A 13,170-nucleotide genomic window follows, 5' to 3' on the forward strand; every position below is an offset into this window, starting at 1 on the left:
ACATCGTCCGGACTGTCCTCCTCTCCGGAGGCGGGTTGATGAGTTTTACCCTCGGGGTCACCGTGATCGGGCGTCTGGTCTGAACTATGTTCGGCGTGCCCTGGCTCATCGTGCTCCATATCACTGGTTCCATGGGGTCGTCGTTCTTTCTTGCGCTGTTTTTGCTCTTTTTACTATGGCTGGACTTAGAGCAGCACCTGCATCGTCGCTTTGGTTTCTGCCCGAGGGGATTATCCTCCATTGCATCCTTTTTGTCGCTGTTGTTCTCCTTGGGTGTGTCCACCATGTATATATCATATGATGAGATGGCTGTCCAGCGCCCCGTGGGCGGTGGTTCCCGATCATCTCCAGCATTGACATCCATACCGTTGATGTCTTCGGAGTCGAAGTCCAGCGTGTCGGTTAAGTCATCAACAGTGGCTATTAAGTGGGTGGTGGGTGGGAAGTGAATTTCTTTGTTGTCCGCATCCCACTCGAGCCAGACATAGTTCGGCCAAGGGTCTCCTGATGAAGAGAGAGAACTCAATGAGTTTAGATCGTCACTCGAGGGTGAGTGTTGAAAGACATCCGCGGAGGTAAAATCCATGATCGGTGCCCAATCAGATTCAATAGGCACGGATGCACGCGGTCCGGAACCTAAGACCGGAGACAAGTCCGGGGGTCTGGTGACACAAGTTTCCTTAGAGGTGGAGCCTGTGTTCGGCTCCAATGCCGATGAGTGTGCGGCCTCCGTGGCGGAGTCCATCCACGCGTCCTCGATGGCGCGATCTGCTCCAGATTAAGGGCCGGGGCAGCTGCAGGTCCGATAGTCCGAACACCGTCCGAGGGCAGATCTAAGTCATGCTCGTCGTGGTTGTTCGGCGCTCCTGACGTAGGACCGAATCCGTCGAAGATCAAGTCCCCGCGGAAGTCGGCCGTGTAGTTCATGTTTCCGAACCTGACCTGATGGCCAGGGGCGTAGCTGTCGATCTGCTCCAGATGGCCAAGCGAGTTGGCCCGCAGTGCGAAGCCGCCGAATACGAAGATCTGTCCGGGGAGAAAAGTCTCACCCTGGATCGCATCATTGATGATGATTGAAGGGGCCATCGAGCCTCGCAGCGACGACACAGTGGAACTCTCCATGAAAGAACCAATGTCGGTGTCATAACTGGCGGATCTCAGGTAGGGGGTCCCGAACTGTGTGTCTAAGGCTAATGGTAACAGGAGGCTAGGGGATAGATGTTTACCCAGGTTTGGGCCCTCTCGATGGAGGTAATACCCTACTTCCTGCTTGATTGATCTTGATGATATGAGTATTACAAGAGTTGATCTACCACAAGATCGTAGAGGCTAAACCCTAGAAGCTAGCCTATGATTATGATTGTTGTTGTCCTACGGACTAAACCCTCCAGTTTATATAGACACCGCAGGGGGCTAGGGTTACACAGAGTCAGTTACAGAGAAGGAGATCTACATATCTGAATCGCCAAGCTTGCCTTCCACGCAAAGGAGAGTCACATCCGGACACGGGATGCAGTCTTCAATCTTGTATCTTCATAGTCCAACAGTCCGGCCAAAGTATATTGTCCGGCTGTCCGAGTACCCCCGAATCCAGGACTCCCTCAATAGTGCTACCAGTTGATGCAGATAGAACCACGGTTGTACTTGCCCAAGGACCAGATCCACCACACATAACCCATACTCTCACAGATTGTACCCCTACCCAGTTGGACAGAGAACTAGCTACACCCCTTCTAACCCCAACCCCGGCAGATAGTAACCCAGTTCTAGTTGACACAACACTGTCTCCACCATAGAGCACCCAAACACGAGCAGTTAGTAAGGGAACTATAGTGCCCAAAGCACGAGGACCACCACTCTGAATCCCAACTCAACGCTTAAAGGAGAAGAAGATTTGTTCTCAGGTCAGGTTCTGTAGTTATGGTTCATACTCCTTTGCTCTTGCATTACTGTATTTACTCATACCAACTATTTTCAAATTCGAAGGATGGAATTGAAACTCCAATGGCGTAATAGGTATGTTTTAAACCTGTTTCTTTAACTGGTTTGCTGTTGTAAACTGCTCTATGTTGATTTCAGTTTGAATTGAATAAACAGTTATGTTCTCATGTCATGCACATTACAAGTGTTGTTATTGCTCTATAGTTTCCCACACTTATATTCTGTCTATTCTACTTTGTCTTGAACAAATATTATTTGAACTGTGTCTCTATCTTGATTTGGTAACAAAAACTAGAATGATATAGACCATAAAGTGACCATGGTACATAGATATATGTTTGTTTCATGCTGTTATACTATCCAGTTTACTACTGAACTCAATTACCAAAATGAGTTTCATATACAACATGGTAAATCTATGATGTGTCTGCTTGATTCCCTTTTAGAATGCGGACAAAATATTGGAGAATAGTACCGCGTTATGCAATGGTAAAGGAAGTAATACAGATAAGGTTCAAGATAGTGAGACATCCCTATTGGTCTCCAAGAAAGCTCATAAAAACTATCTTGACAACAGTGAGAGAACCCAAAAGTCCTATCTTGATGTAGTGTTCGAGTTACTGGCCACTACTGCTCGCACAAGCTCTTTGAACTCGCTACCTGAATCAGTTCATCTTCTTGAGTCTCAACTTCAAGTTGAAAGACATTGATCAGATGTGCTGCGACAGGAAGTTGAAGGACAGAGGAAGGCCCTGCAGAATTCAGATGCATACTTCCTGGTGCAACAGCAAGCGCTGGAGGATTTAAGCACCAAACAAGAGAAAGTTAATAAGCTTGCTAAGCATCTTGCCAGCATTATGGGTACCCAGGATATTATTTCTTGAGCTCTCCTGAAGTGGTTTCAGTTCTAGTCTTGTTTTGCTGCGGCGTTTATATGCTGCTGTGTTCCCTATATTTGCATGGGTGGTGAACTTCGATGCCCAGTGGATGTAATATGTGTAATAGCCGTGATACCCTCGCGTAAGTTGCTTGCTTATTTATTTCCTTATTATCTTGGTTATTTCTTTGCTTGTAGTCAGTGCAGTTCTTTTTCCGCGGTTTGCTAGTGGCCGCTGTTGGTGTCAAAACCGGCGGATCTCGGGTAGGGGGTCCCGAACTGTGCGTCTAGGCGGATGGTATGTGACGCCCCGAGACCGATGCTCCAGTTGCCTCCCATTTATTTTAGTTTTTGTCGTGTGTTTATTATGTTTGTTGCTATGTTCATGTTGAGTGCTTGTCGTATTTTGCTTCTTGCATCATGCTATTTATTAATTGTATTTTGCCATCCTTGTTGTCGCCATGATCATCTTGCTTTGTCATATGCTTCATGATGTGCTATTGCATTTTGTCAACGTTGTCGCATTTGCATCATGATCATCTTTGTTGTGTGCTTGTTATCTTTGTGAACTCCTTCTCCTCATCTTCTTTGCTGTTCCATCTTTCCCTTCCATCAAACCATCATCAAGTGCATCACCCCATCACTAGCTTCTTCCTTTCAATTCTCACATATTTCTTGCAAGTGGCATTTTTCTGTCCTCAATAAATGTTCATTCTTTTCCTATAAATCCTGCACTTTGCCTACATCCTCTCTGCTAATTTTCAGCCCATTTGAAAGTGTTTTGGTTGGGTTAAAAAATGGCTCAAGTTTGAATATAGTTCAAACTAGAATTATTTTTATATCCTTAAAAATTCCCAAAGCAATTTATTAAAATTCTTCACAAATTCTGGACTCCAGGGATATTCTCATATCTCTCTCCACCCTCTCCATTATTCCTGTGCTTTTCTGTCTTGTTTTCTGTCTGAAGAAAAGAGAAGAAGCGAAGCAGCAGTGGCAACAGCTCAGCCCACCAGCACTCACTGCCCGCTCCCCTATATAGCCCCAAGCCCGTGCCCCCTAGGGTTTCCCTCTCGCCGTCGCCACCCTTTCCTTTCCCCTGTTTCTCCTTCTTCCTCAAGAGACAGAGAACATATAGCACCACTGAGAGCTTCGCCTTTGCCTGCGTGGACGGAGGCCACCATGGTCATGTCCAGCATGTCCATCTTCTTCCTCGACGTCGACTACTTCCGTTCAGACATCTTCCCCGCCCAAGGATCGCCAAGTCCGTCTACCTCCCCGTCGTTGTCTTCTTCCCCTGCTTCCTCTTCTTCACGGAGCCAAGCACCGCTTCGATCAGCGCATCCTCCCGCCGTCTCCGATCTCTGTCGACCTCGTACGACTCCAGCGGCACCCCCATGGTGAAGCCCCGATCCTCCCCATCTCCCTCTTTGGTCTAGTTTGTCCGCATATCCATCATTTCGCGCGTCTCCGGTTTCGGCCGCCATGGCCGTGACCTCGAGCTCGTGCTCGCGCACCTTGCTGCACACCACTTCCGTCTACACCAACGCGACAGTCGCGTCTCCCTGTTTCTTGCACCACGTGACACACATGACGCTGCACGCGCACACGCCTGGCTTCGCCCCTGCATCACCGTGGAACCCGTCGTCGGCGAGGAATCCGTTCACTTCCCGCTGCATGCTTGGTACGAAGGGGTTCGCGTCATTGCGTAGCTTCCATCCGCTCCCTCTGTCGCGTGTTTTGGTTGCCGGAACAGCTCCGACGAGCTCCTCCGCCGTCCTGCTCGCACGCGCCGACAGCCTCCTCTGTTTTTCTCTGCTTCTGCACGCACACAACACAGGCGAGCGGCAGCTGCTCGTCCACGCCTTGCGCATCCATACCCACAACCTCGCGCCGTTGCTCCACCACACGTACCCTGGCACGTTTCTGCACCCCCGCCGGCCCTCTGCAACCACAACAAGAGTTGCTGCTCGCTCCCATCGCCGGCGAGTCCCCGTGCGCATGCTTCAGTTTTGGTCCAGTTCGCGATGTGTACATGTGTTATCTTCTGTCGATCTCTATTTGCATCAGGAACACATATCTAGCGCAGTGCCTAGCGCAGCAAGTATCCATCCAAGGGGTCTGGGGTTCGATTCCCAGTCGCCCCAATTTTTGCCTCGGTTTCTTTACTGTGCACACCCACACCCACATCCGCTTCGGGCCCTGTCTACTCCTGGGCCGCTGCACAGTGCTGTTTCGGGCCCATGCATATTTATTTTCCAGTCTGTGTATTTTAGCATTTTCCAATTCATTCTTATTTACTGAAATGCCATCATCTTGCATTGCTCATATTTAAATAACCATGCTTTGGATTTAAACAAACTATATATGTAAAATGCTTAGAATTTCATCTAGTTTCACACTATGCCACTTGCATTCATGTTTAAAATGTTTAACCTTGCTGTTTGCATTTATTCGCATAAATGACATGCTAAAATGATTTATTTCATAACTAAATTACCGTAGCTCGGTTTTAAATGTTATTTATATGTAAATGGGCTAGAAAAATGCCTAGTTTAACATGGTGCACTTTATTTCCCTGTTTAACGACATTAAAATATTGTTTAGGCAGAACAGTACCAAATTCATAATTTTCATATGAGGATTTTCCCAGAATTGTTGTTTGTTGTTCCGGCCTCATTTAAACTTGCCTAGATAGGTAGTTTAATTATGCTTCACCTCTTGCCATGTTTAAAGACATTTAAAATTGTTGATTAGTTTAAACGAGATCAAACTAAATAATTGCATGTGGTGTTTTGTCAATATGCAACTCGTTACATATTGAGCTCCACTTAACTTGTAGTATTGTTTGTTGCACTTTGCCATGCCATGCCTCATTAAATCGGACATGCATCATGCCATGATTATGCTTGTGTGTTTACCATGTTTTTTGTTTCTTTCCGGTGTTGCTTCTTAGTTCCGGTAATGTTGCGATTGTGAGGATTTGTTCGACTACTCCCATTCGTCTTCTTCATGGACTCGTTCTTCTTCCTAGCGGGATCTCAGGAAAGATGACTGCTACCCTGGATCTCACTACTATCATTGCTATGCTAGTTTCTTTGTTCTATCGCTATGCTGCGCTACCTATCATTTCCTCTTCAAGCCTCCCAAACTGCCATGTCAGCCTCTAACCTTTTCGCCCTTCCTAGCAAACTGTTGCTTGGCTATGTTACCGCTTTGCTAAGCCCCTCTTATAGCGTTGTTAGTTGCAGGTGAAGTTGAAGATTTCTCCATGATGGACAGGATTATGTTGGGATATCACAATATCTCTTATTTAATTAATGCATCTATATACCTGGTAAAGGGTGGAAGGCTCGGCCTTATGCCTGGTGTTTTGTTCCGCTCTTGCCGCCCTAGTTTCCGTCATACCGGTGTTATGTTCCCGGATTTTGCGTTCCTTACGTGGTTGGGTGATTTATGGGACCCCCTTGATAGTTCTCTTTGAATAAAACTCCTCCAGCAAGGCCCAACCTTGGTTTTACCATTTGCTTCACCACCACCTATACCTTTCCCTTGGGTCGGCCAACCCGAGGGTCATCTTTATTTTAGCCCCCCCCCCAGGCCAGTGCTTCTCTAAGTGTTGGTCCGAACCGAGCGATGTCCGGCGCCCCCTGGGCAACCAGGGTCTATGCTAACCAACGTCTGGCTCATCTGGTGTGCCCTGAGAACGAGATATGTGCAGCTCTAATCGGGATTTGTCAGCACAGCAAGCGGCTTTGCTGGTCTTGTTTTACCATTGTTGAAATGTCTTGTAAACCGAGACTCCGAGACTGATCGGGTCTTCCTGGGAGAAGTAATATCCTTCGTTGATCGCGAGAGCTCATCATGGGCAAAGTTGGGACACCCCTGCAGGGTATAAACTTTCGAAAGCCGTGCCCGCAGTTATGTGGCAGATGGGAATTTGTTAATGTCCGGTTGTAGATAACTTGACATCAGATCCGAATTAAAATGCATCAACCGCATGTATAGCCGTGATGGTCTCTTCTCGACGGAGTCCAGGAAGTGAGCACGGTTTTGGGTTATGTTTGGCATAAGTAGGAGTTCAGGATCACTTCTTGATCATTGCTAGCTTCATGACAGTTCCATTTGCTCTCTTCTCGCTCTTATTTGCGTATGTTAGCCACCATATCATGCTTAGTCGCTGCTGCAACCTCACCACTTTACCCCTTCCTTTCCCATTAAGCTTTGCTAGTCTTAATACCCATGGTAATGGGATTGCTGAGTCCTCGTGGCTCACAGATTACTACAACAACAGTTGCAGGTATAGGTTATGCGATGATCATGACGCGAGAGCGATGCTTGCTTGCGTTGAGTTCGTCTTCTACTTCTTCTTCGATCAGGGGATAGGTTCCTGGTCGGCAGCCTGGGCTAGTAGGGTGGATGTCGTTTGAGTTTCTGTTTGTGTTTCATCCGTAGTCGGATGGTGCTCTTATGTAATATGATGTTGTATTCGGGTGGCATTGTATGCCTTTTGTATGTATCCCCATCTATTATGTAAGGTTGATGTAATGATATCCACCTAGCAAAAGCGTTTCAATATGCGGCTCAATCCTTGGTGGGACCTTCGAGTCTCTTTAGGATAGTATCGCATATTGGGCGTGACAAGTTGGTATCAGAGCCTTGACCGGCCCTACGAGCCCCCTTGATTGATCGTGTAGTCTGGCGATTGTCGAGTCTAGAAGAAAACTATTTTCGGAGTCTAGTTATATCGAAGAGTAGGAATTCTTTTACTCCTCTGCCCCTTCGTCGCTCTGGTGAGGAATCTTGACGTAGGTGTTTTGAATTACTCCTCTTCCCTTTCAAACTTTCTTTAGGATCACGCAGTTGGTTTTTCCGATCGTTGGTTCTTAGCTCTTTTCATCCGGTGCAGTTCTCGTCAAGTTGACTCGAGCCTCTTCATCTTTGAGTTCAATCTTCAGTTGTTTTCTTTTTCCCACCCGCCCACCCCTTTTTCTTCTTGGAGCCAGAGTCCGTAATCGAGTATACATCCTACTCATGTGTAGCATTTGCATTCTTTCAACTGGTGTTTATTCTTCAAGTTATTCATCGGTTTTTCCCCTTACAAGTTGCCTTTGGTTTCCCGCCCTCCCACCCCTTTTCTTCCCGGAGCCTGAGTCTCTTTCGAGCATCAATGTCATTCGTGTGGAGCCTCTTCAGTCTTTCGTCAATTTTTCCAACCGGTGAATTCTCTTTTGTTTGACAATCTTCATCTCTTTTTCTTTCCGGTGGATTCAATTCAAGTTTTTTTCGGGTTGATCACATTATATTCCTTGGATCAAGTGTTCTCCTTGCTCGTTTGCCTCTCGCCATTCAATCATTACAGAGTTCGGAAGACATCTCAGGAGATTCGTCTATGTTCCAATTAAGTCGAGGTTGTTACCTCATTCAAATATTTCAATTGTTCAGGTGCATCATCTATCTCTTCAACAACCCTTTCCAACGGTGTTTTTCTCTTCAGTGGGCCCTAACCCACAAGTCTTTTCCCAGGATCTTACCTGACTCTTCTAATTTCCCCGAGCTATTCTCAAATCCTTTTTGAAGTTTGACGTAAGTATGATTTTCATCAGTCAGATCTTTTCCAAGATCAATTTGAAATCATTTTCATTGTTGGCTCAACCTCTTCGCTTTTCATTCTCCCGGAGTATCTCAGTAATTTTGGTGGTGTTTCTCGTCGTCAGTTGAAGATAGTAGAAAAGTTTTTCCTCTAAATCTTGTCTGTTCTCTCAAAGTTTCGTGGTTCTAGCTTCATGTTATCCTCTCGAATTATTCCATTTGTCAGACATTCTTTTCTTACCCACCCGGAGTATGTCAGGAGTTGTTTTTTCCATTTCTTTTCACCGAAGGCCATCGTTCCAGAAGAATTCTTCGTCCTCACATTTCAGCTACCGTTATCCAATTATCCCGGTGCTTCGTTCAAGTGTTCTTTAATCAGCTCATGATCTCTTTGTTCTTTGCATCTAAATCCCCTCTAGCATATTTGTTCTTCTAATTCTTCCCGGTGATTCATTATCTTTCCTCAGTCATTTTTGAATTCTTCCGGTGCTTCGCTCAAGTATGCTTCAATCAGCTCGCGGTCTCTTCTTTCAATTGCATCTTCATTCCCTCAAGTATATTCTTGCGTTTCCTATTTTTGCCGGTGAGTCATTCTCCTTTGTCATTCAATTTTGAATTCAAACGGTGGTTCGTTCAAGACCCCTATTCATTTGTAATCATATTAATCCATTCGTTCTTCCCAATCCTATCGGTGGTTCATGAAGACTTTCTCATGTTTTGTGCTATATTCCCCTTAATCCTTTTCAAGAAGAATAAGTAGTATGCAAAATCCTTTGCTTGTCATCAATTTAATTTGATGAAGGATAAGCATACAAAAAGAATCTTATTCTTATCTCATCCAATGGAGTAATCCCTTCCTCCGGAGTTTGTTCTTGATGAATAAATTCTAGTTCCAAGTGTTTTCATCTTTTCTTTTCCGGAGTTCAAATTTCCTCGGCCATTTCATCGGAACCTCCATCTAAATCGACGCAAGGCTTTAGTCTTATTCTTTTCATCCTTCATTCCTATCTCATCATCTTTTGTCACCGGAGTTCTTCATGGTGGTTCTTCATGATTCAATTCATTCTTCAAGAGTTCATCAAGATTTGGTTGGACGAGTTCAAGTATCTTTTCTTCTTGCATCTCGAAGTGCAAGTAATTCTCCGTTTTCTTTTGTAGTGGAGTTTTGCATTTCTTCGTTCTTCTCAGCTATTTAGACATTGGTTGTGGTACAGTTTCACCTAAAGTTTTGAGTTGTTTTTGATAAGTCCACAACAAGCTTATTCTTTCGTTCTTGATTTTCTCAACAACTCCATTCAACCCTTCCTTCTAAGTTCTTTTCATTCCATTATTTCAATTCTTCCGAAGGCATTGCGTTGTTCATCTCATCAAGTGCCATCCCATCTTGTGGAGTTCATGTTCTATTCCTTTTCTATCTTGTTCTAACCGGAGTGGTTTCAGTGTCTATCTTGTTTCCATGAGCATTTGATTCTCATCATATTCGCCGTTCCTCTTTCTACCCGAGTGCTCTCGACTTGGTTCATCTTTTCTCTTGCGCTCTTATTTCACCTCATCCTCTTTCTCTTCCATCTCGTACCTAAGATCTCGGGACGAGATCTTCTGTTAGTGGAGGATTGTTGTGACGCCCGGAGGCCGATGCTCCAGTTGCCTCCCATTTATTTTAGTTGTTGTCGTGTGTTTATTATGTTTGTTGCTATGTTCATGTTGAGTGCTTCTCATATTTTGCTTCTTGCATCATGCTATTTATTAATTGTATTTTTCCATCCTTGTGGTTGCCATGATCATCTTGCTTTTTCATATGCTTCATGATGTGCTATTGCATTTTGACATTGTTGTTGCATTTGCATCATGATCATCTTTGTTGTGTGCTTGTTATCTTTGTGAACTCCTTCTCCTCATCTTCTTTGTTGTTCCATCTTTCCCTTCCATCTAAACCATAATCAAGTGCATCACCCCATCACTAGCTTCTTCCTTTCAATTCTCACACATTTCTTGCAAGTGGCATTTTTCTGTCCTCAATAAATGTTCATTCTTCTCCTATAAATCCTGCACTTTGCCTACATCCTCTCTGCTAATTTTCAGCCCATTTGAAAGTGTTTTGGTTGGGTTAAAAAATGGCTCAAGTTTGAATATAATTCAAACTTGAATTATTTTTATATCCTTAAAAATGCGCAAAGCAATTTATTAACATTCTTCACAAATTCTGGACTCCAGGGATATTCTCGTATCTCTCTCCACCCTATCCATTATTCCTGTGCTTTTCTGTCTTGTTTTCTGTCTGAAGAAAAGAGAAGAAGAGAAGCAGCAGTGGCAACAGCGCAGCCCACCAGCACTCACTCCCCGCAGCCTACCCACCTGGGCCTTTCTTTCCCTGGCCCAGCCGAGCCGAACGGCCACCTGCTCCGCTACAGCGCTGTCTCCCTCCTCTGCCTTCAGGAGCGCCAACACCGTGAGCTCTGCTTCACGGACGTCGAGGCCAGCACGTCCCGCTCCCCTATATAACCCCAAGCCCGCGCCCCCTAGGGTTTCCCTCTCGCCGCCGCCACCCTTTCCTTTCCCCTGTTTCTCCTTCTTCCTCAAGAGACAGAGAACAGAGGGCACCACCGAGAGCTTCGCCTTTGCCTGCGTGGATGGAGGCCACCACGGTCATGTCCAGCATGTCCATCCTCTTCCTCGACGTCAACTACTTCTGTTCAGACGTCTTCCCCGCCCAAGGACCGCCAAGTCCGTCTACCTCCCCGTCGTTGTCTTCTTCCCCTGCTTCCTCTTCTTCATGGAGTCGAGCACCGCTTCGATCAGCGCATCCTCCCGCCGTCTCCGATCTCCGTCGACCTCGTACGACTCCAGCGTCACCCCCACGGTGCAGCTCCGATCCTCCCCATCTCCCTCTCTGGTCTAGTTTGTCCGCATATCCATCGTTTCGCGCATCACCGATTTCGGCCGCCATGGCCGTGACCTCGAGCACATGCTCGCGCACCACGCTGCACACCACTTCCGTTTACACCAACGCGACGCTCGCGTCTCCCTGTTTCTTGCACCACGTGACACACCCGACGCTGCACGCGCACACGCCTGGCTTCGCCCCTGCATCACCGTGGAACCCCGTCGTCAGCGAGGAATCCGTTCACTTCCCGCTGCATGCTTGGTATGAAGGGGTTCGCGTCGTTCCGTAGCTTCCATCCTCTCCCTCCGACGAGCTCCTCTACCGTCCTGCTCGCACGCGCCGACAGCCTCCTCTGTTTTTCTCTGCTTCTGCACGCACACAACACAGGCGAGCGGCAGCTGCTCGTCCACGCCTTGCGCATCCATACCCACAACCTCGTGCCGTTGCTCCACCACATGTACCCTGGCACGTTTTCGCACCCCCGCCGGCCCTCTGCAACCACAACAAGAGTTGATGCTGGCTCCCGTCGCCGGCGAGTCCCCGTGTGCATGCTTCAGTTTTGGTCCAGTTCACGATGCGCACATGTGTTATCTTCTGTCGATCTCTATTTGCATCAGGAACACATATCTAGCCCAGTGGCTAGCGCAGCAAGTATCCATCCAAGGGGTCTGGGGTTCGATTCCCAGTCACCCCAATTTTTGCCTCAGTTTCTTTACTGTGCACACCCACACCCACATCCGCTTCGGGCCCTGTCTACTCCTGGGCCGCTGCACAGTGCTATTTCGGGCCCATGCATAGTTTTTTCAGTCTGTGTATTTTAGCATTTTCCAATGCATTCTTATTTACTGAAATGCCATCATCTTGCATTTCTCATATTTAAATAACCATGCTTTGGATTTAAACAAACTATATATGTAAAATGCTTAGAATTTCATCTAGTTTCACACTATGCCACTTTCATTCATGTTTAAAATGTTTAACCTTGCTGTTTGCATTAATTCGCATAAATGACATGCTAAAATGATTTATTTCATAACTAAATTAACGTAGCTCGGTTTTAAATGTTCTTTATATGTAAATGGGCTAGAAAAATGCCTAGTTTAACATGGTGCACTTTATTTCCCTGTTTAACGACATTAAAATATTGTTTAGGTAGAACAGTACCAAATTCATAATTTGCATATGAGGATTTTCCCGGAATTGTTGTTTGTTGTTCCAGCCTCATTTAAACTTGCCTAGATAGGTAGTTTAATTATGCTTCACCTCTTGCCATGTTTAACAACATTTAAAATTGTTGAGTAGTTTAAACGAGATCAAACTAAACAATTGCATGTGGTGTTTTGTCAATATGCAACTCGTTGCATATAGAGCTCCACTTAACTTGTAGTATTGTTTGTTGCACTTTACCATGCCATGCCTTATTAAACCGGACATGCATCATGCCATGATTATGCATCATGCCATGATTATGCTTGTGTGTTTACCATGTTGTTTGTTTCTTTCCGGTGTTGCTTCTTAGTTCCGGTAATGTTGCGATTGTGAGGATTTGTTCGACTACTCCCATTCGTCTTCTTCATGGACTCATTCTTCTTCCTAGCGGGATCTCAGGCAAGATGACCGCTACCCTGGATCTCACTAGCTACTATCATTGCTATGATAGTTTCTTCGTTCTATCGCTATGCTGCGCTACCTATACTTTGCTCTTCAAGCCTCCCAAACTGCCATGTCAGCCTCTAACCTTTTCACCCTTCCTAGCAAACCGTTGCTTGGCTATGTTACCGCTTTGCTCAGCCCCTCTTATAGCGTTGTTAGTTGCAGGTGAAGTTGAAGATTGCTCCATGATGGACCGGATTATGTTGGGATATCACAATATCTCTTA

Source organism: Triticum dicoccoides, chromosome 7B (assembly GCF_002162155.2).
Source record: "Triticum dicoccoides isolate Atlit2015 ecotype Zavitan chromosome 7B, WEW_v2.0, whole genome shotgun sequence".
NCBI lineage: Eukaryota > Viridiplantae > Streptophyta > Magnoliopsida > Poales > Poaceae > Triticum > Triticum dicoccoides.